This window comes from Erythranthe guttata, chromosome 8, assembly GCF_056151865.1.
Source record: "Erythranthe guttata isolate IM_541 chromosome 8, IM_541, whole genome shotgun sequence".
Classification (NCBI taxonomy): domain Eukaryota; kingdom Viridiplantae; phylum Streptophyta; class Magnoliopsida; order Lamiales; family Phrymaceae; genus Erythranthe; species Erythranthe guttata.
The window spans coordinates 23,389,632-23,396,058 of record NC_142540.1 but is presented as its reverse complement, the minus strand read 5'-3'; the positions used below and the strand labels follow the sequence as shown (position 1 = coordinate 23,396,058).

At 36.4% G+C, this 6,427-nt stretch overlaps 2 non-coding genes across 2 annotated transcripts; both read left to right on the top strand.

The window, feature by feature from the left end:
- Positions 1-6,092: 6,092 nt before the first annotated feature.
- Positions 6,093-6,164, top strand: TRNAW-CCA (transfer RNA tryptophan (anticodon CCA)). Its single transcript has one exon. It is a non-coding gene; the product is annotated as a tRNA-Trp (tRNA).
- Positions 6,165-6,355: 191 nt separating this feature from the next.
- Positions 6,356-6,427, top strand: TRNAW-CCA (transfer RNA tryptophan (anticodon CCA)). Its single transcript has one exon. It is a non-coding gene; the product is annotated as a tRNA-Trp (tRNA).

The window sequence follows — 6,427 nt, the reverse complement described above, 5'->3', positions numbered from 1 at the left end:
CGAAAATGTCCTCTAAGCCACGCGGATTTTGTCATTTTGCTCAAGGTCCCTATACGCTCTCCCTCTAACGGAATCGCTATCGAAAACTAGCAGTAACGGTGTCGCGGTGATTTGAACAACTTAGTTGTATTAATAAGCAACATCTTAGTTAATATACAGTGAAGAAAAAACTAAAACAAAGAACAGATGCTTCCCATAACATATGCACAATGATTTGCACAACTTAGTTGTATTAATAAGAGTAAAAAGCAGTTTGCCCCCTAAACTATGGGCCGATTTGCACTTTACTCCCTAAACAAAAAAAATTTGCACGTTTTTACCTAAACTCGTTAATTCGTAGCACGGTGCCCCCTAAACTCAATTTTCCGGCAATTTTGACCGGAAAGTGAAAACATGTGCTTTGCACGTGAGATTTGGAGGGGTAAATTTGTCCCTTCACTTGCATCTTTAATATTAAATACAAATAAATATTTAAAAAGAAAAAAAAAAAAGAAAAAAGAAAAAAAGAAAAGAAAAAGAAGCTGGGGAATATGGGATGAAGATCGATGAGATGCAGAAGTGGAGAACGGCTGCGTGGTGAGGGTGAGCAGTAAGCGGAGGACAACAGAAATATAGTGGAGTTTTGGCTGCCGACGAAATTGAGCGGCGGGTGGCAGAAACAAGATACTGAAATTTGGGCAAGATGTCTTCCACAAGCTGTGGGCTGGGATTTTTTTTCCAAATTTGATGAAGATCCCTCTTCTTCAATCTTCTCTTCCTAATTTGCTCCCCTCCCTCCGCCTGCCCTACCGGAAAACGCCGCCGCCACCTCCACACACGCAATTCCACTTCCAAATTGACGTTGTAATGTCGAAATTAACTTCATTTTTCGGCAAATAAATGTCAAATTTTCCCCTTAAATTCGACACCTACCTGTTATGTCGAAATTTTTTAAAAGAATCGACACTTGTGTCAACCTCAGCAAAAACCTCTTAACAAAAGATGTCTTCAATTGCTTCAACCTCAGAAAAGAATCGACAGAAAAACCTCTTAACAAAAGATGTCTTCAATTGCTTCAACCTCAGCAAAAATGGCGTCAATCGCCTCCATCAACAAATTACCTTGTAATTCCTTGAAGAATTCGTCTCAGAACTCTAAATCAGCGCCGATTGTTGCCTCGTGTAGCGTTAATCGGGTCAAATTTCCGGCACTCTCGACGGCGAAGGTGAAGCGGGATTTCTCCGTTCGGTTGGTGAGCGACGATGAGTGGGGTCCTGACAGCGAGCCTTCCTCCGCCGGAGTGGCGGTTCAGGAGGAGAAGCCGTCAGAAATTGATGTGTTGAAGAAGCAATTGGTGGATTCGTTTTACGGAACGAACAGGGGATTGAGTGCTTCTAGTGAAACTAGGGCTGAGGTTGTGGATTCGTTTTACGGAACGAACAGGGGATTGAGTGTTGGGGTTGTCTAGGGTACGACAAGGGTTGTACTACTCGGACCCAAACGATTTAATCTGGTGCGTAGAAAATATTTAGTAAAAATTTATAGTCGTTGATTTAAAGTACGAACTAGTACGATCCAGTACGAACCTATGAATTAATAAATTAAAGTACGAACCCAGTAAAAATAGATCGTACAAAGGTCGTACTCCATCGTACTTCATGTAAAATTACTTTATTAACCTTACATTATTAAACCAGAGAATTAAAAGTAGGGTTAACTGTACTTTGCCCCTAACTTTGGTAATTTTTGCTCTTTGCCCCCCAAATAAAAAAAAAATTCCACAATCATACCTTGACTAACTAAGTTAGCACAATTTCACCAATTAACCAATTTTTTTACCATAATTTCAATTTTGACCCCAATTTTGACTCGCCACCACCAGAGAATGTCAGAAAACTCTTTTGTTTTTTTACAAAACTTTTTTTTGTCTGAAATTCTTTTCCGGTAGCTCAATCGCAGGGTCTCCGGCTTTGATTTTTTCTTTTTTTTTTTCTAAAAAAAACTATTTTAACTAATATTAATGTATTGGCTCTTAAATTACTGTCTCCTGCAATTATTTAACTATCGGATAGAGTAATTTAATGTTAATTAACCTTTTTTTTCTTAAAAAAATATATTAATTAATATTACTATCTTGATTGCTAAATTATTGTCTCCACAGTTATTTAACTGTCGGAGACAGTAATTTAACTGTTAATTGACTTTTTTTTTACTTAAAAAATAGTTTAATTAATATTATTGTCTTGGCTGTTAAATTACTGTCTTCAACAGTAATTTAACTGTCGGATACAATAATTTAACTGTTAATAGACTTTTTCTTTTTGAATTTTTTTTTTCTTAAAAAAAATATTTTAATTAATATTACTGTCTCCAATAGTATTTTAACTGTCTGAGACAATAATATTACTGTATTAATTAATTTTATCGTCTTGGCCTGCATTATTGTTGTCTTCGACTGTAATATTACTGTCTTTGACCGTAATATTACTGTCTCAAGCAATAATATCACTGTTTGGGACAGTAATATTAGTAATATTACTGTTCGGGAAAATAATATTCATAATATTACTGTCCGAAACAGTAATATTATTGTCTAAAACAATAATATTATTGTCTGAAACAGTAATATTACTGTATGAGACATTAATTTAGTAGGAAAGATAGTAATATTAATTAAAATATTTTTATCGAAGAATTTTTTTTTCAAAAACGAAATAAAAAAAAGTCAACGCCGGAGAGCGGCGGTCAACTGCGATTGACTGGCCGGAAAAACAAATTCAGAAAAAAAAAGTTTTCAAAAATATAAATTCAACGCCGGACAACACCAGCCCGGTCAACGCCGGAATCTGGCCGGAAAAAAAATTTCAGAAAAAAATTTATTTTCTAAAAAAAAATATTTTTTCAAAAAATTATTAAAATGGGGGTTAATGTGATATATTTATTTAAATTCGGGGTCAATGTGTAATATTAAGGAAGTTAGAGTATAATGGATGAAATTGATAAAAAATATATAATGGAGGGTATTTTAGAGTAAAGACATGGTGATGGGTTTATTTGAAAGATTGTTGTTTATGTGGACCAATATGCATTTAAGTCCCTTGTCATGACCCTAATTATTAATTATTATTAATTGTTACTTAAGTTTTAGTTATAGGGGTTTTTATGTAATTTCACTTATGAGGTAGGTATCGTACTTTTGTTGTGGGGTTCGTACAAATCATACGTGTCACATTTTTATTGGTTAATTTTCAATCGTTTGGGTCCGAGTAGTACAATTCCTCTCGGACCCTAGACAACCCCTTGAGGGTTTCCGGCAGTTCTTTTCTTTTTTCCTTTTTTTTTACTTTTTTTTTTTTTTTTTTTTTTTAATATTTATTTGCATTTATTATTAAAGATGCAAGTGAAGGGACGAATTTACCCCTCAAAATCTCACGTGCAAAGCACATGTTTTAACATTCCGGTCAAAATTGCCGGAAAATTGAGTTTAGGGGGCACCGTGCAACGAATTAACGAGTTTAGGTAAAAACGTGCAAAAAATTTTTGTTTGGGGGGTAAAGTGCAAATCGGCCCATAGTTTAGGGGGCAAACTGCTTTTTAGTCTATTAATAAACAACAATTTAGTTAAAAGATAGTGAGAAAAAACTAAAACAAGAATAAATGTTTCCCACAACAAATACACAACTTATAGAGATATCTTAGTTACACATACATCTAAGTTACACAACTTAGACATCTTATTTGCATAGCTTTGTTACCCAACTTAGTTAAATACGCTGAAGAAAAAAAAATTCTTGGTGCGTACATTAACACCAACATTACCATCACTATCACCATTACCAAAAAAAATCTTCATGTTTTGAATGAGTGTAACCCAAACCGTATATGTGTGCATGATCGTTGTGTATGTCATGTGTGATTATGTGGGTGTGCATGCGAGTGGTTGTGTGGCAGAGCTTTTCAACGATGGTGGCGGCGTGGAGTATAGATGGAGCAGGTTTAACGAACTTTGGCCAGGATCTGACAGAATTTGGGGAGGAAGAACATATGACTTTCAGTACATTATATTGCAAATGTCGGTCTGTCCTGATTTGAAAGACAATTAGAGATCGGGGTGTTTCGTAAATTGCTCCTGCTCCAACTTCATCCATTTAATCTAAATTTAACCTTAATTTAATTCCAATTTCACCAAAATTCAATTTTGACCCGTAACTCAATTTTAACTATAATTTATATAAAACTACACGTGATGACTTTACAAGATCGGTTTGTAGCTCTAGTTGTTGTACTACTTCCAAAGGAAAAAAACTTAGTAGACAAATGTGTAAACATCCCTACAAAAGGTTACCTTCTTTAAGAGAAAAAAAGAATTTCGTAAAATTCCTCAACTGTCCACGAAACGTTTCCATCCTCGTTTGCATTAGAATGCTTGTCTCTGTTGGGTACCTGTTTGAAGTAAAACAAACACAAACTCATAATAACAAAATAGGGAGGTAAAGCTTTTTGGTCTCACTCAATTTCCAGTGTCACAGTTCTCTATCTCATCCCACCGGCGGTGGCACCAACAAACATCACAAGCTCACTCAAAGGCAACATTCCTAGATCGGACAAGAAATCACCCAGATTTAGTCAACCCGCCCAGTAACCCCAAAACTCAAAGAGGATGAACTCTCATCACTCGTGACCTTCACTCAAGGTATTTTCTCACAGAATCACATAGAACAGAGAAAATTAAATACAGAAGAAGACCGTTGGAAGAGATTTCAGTCTGAGTTGATTTCTTACCCCTCTCTCGCACAAAGGGTTTACTTTATAGATGGAAAAACAATCTGGTTTCTAAAGCAGAGAATAACAAAGGAAACGCCATCGTCATAGTCAAATGGGTGTCACCTTAAAATGCCAAGAGCATTCAATGCGGTGGTACGACCAGAGCAACGAGAGAGAGGAGAACGACTCATTTATGAGAGAGGCAAGGGTTCAAACCCTGAAATGAAGGGCTAAGATCAAACAAACAGAATCAACGGTTCAGATCAAGGTTCTGGAAAATTCTAAAGGATTTGACGGAAAGTGGTCTTTCAGTGAGTTGGCCTTTTTGTTGATGGGCCGCCTCAGGTGAAGAAGGTTAAGTGGTTGAATTAAATAATTCATTTAGGCCACCAAACTAACAGTCTCCTCATCGGATTTTTGTGAATGCATCTTTTCCTTCCTTTTTACTTCATTCTTAATGTTTCTTTCAGTTATTAATTACGACCATAACAATACCGACCATGGATCGGCGGATGTTACTTTTAGAACTCCTTCGACATCTTATGAGAAATCAAACTCTTAAGTTTCCCTCAGGATAGCTGGAGCTCGAGTGCGAGTTCTATTAGGTAAAGCCTATGATTAGAGGCATCGGGGGCGCAACGCCCTCGACCCGTTCTTAGACTTTAATTAGGTAGGACGGTGCGGCTGCTTTGTTGAGCCGCACCATGGAATCGGGACCTCCAAGTGGACCATTTTTTGTATGCAAAACTGGCGATGCGGGATGAACCGGAAGCCGGGTTACGATGCCCAACTGCACGCTAACCTAGATCCTGCAAAGGGTATTGGTCGATTAAGACAGCAGGACGGTGGTCATGAAAGTCGAAAATCCGATAAGGTCCCATGTCTTCATTTTCATGTTTTTGTTGACGTTATTACATGAATATATACTCGCCTTTAGGGTTTTCATGTACGCTCATCATATGAGGGTTTACAAATAAGGAATTTCACAGTTAGAATATTACCGTGATTAAATAAATAAATATATTAATGAATATCTTGCTAGTAGATCTTACAGATGGATAGATTAATTCCAACTTCCAAGCACAGTATTTATTTGATATTTCCTCCATCGCCTGAATGCATTTCGTTCCATATTGATATCCGCATGTTTGTTGTCAAGTTCTGTAAGATACACATCAAACATTTTACCGTTTTCTTGTTCAGATTTTTTCGAAAACAATAGGTTTGGAAGATAGAATTGAAATCGTATATCAGGGCTTTCTTCATTCATGCTTTCAACCAAAGTAATATGATCTGTTAGGTTGATTCAAGTTAATATATACTAAACACGTTAGTTAGTCTTCACCACCGGATCCGTGGCGCAATGGTAGCGCGTCTGACTCCAGATCAGAAGGTTGCGTGTTCGATTCACGTCGGGTTCAAATTCCTCGATCCTTAACGGTCCAATTTTTTTTTATTTTCTCTTTATTTTTCATACATTTACAATATTTAATTAATATATATATATATATATATATATATATATATATATATCTATTAACGATTTTATTGCGTGTTTTATCCACAACTGGAGTTAAGCTAATTATACCTCGAAGTTAGAGTTCATACCACCGGATCCGTGGCGCAATGGTAGCGCGTCTGACTCCAGATCAGAAGGTTGCGTGTTCGATTCACGTCGGGTTCA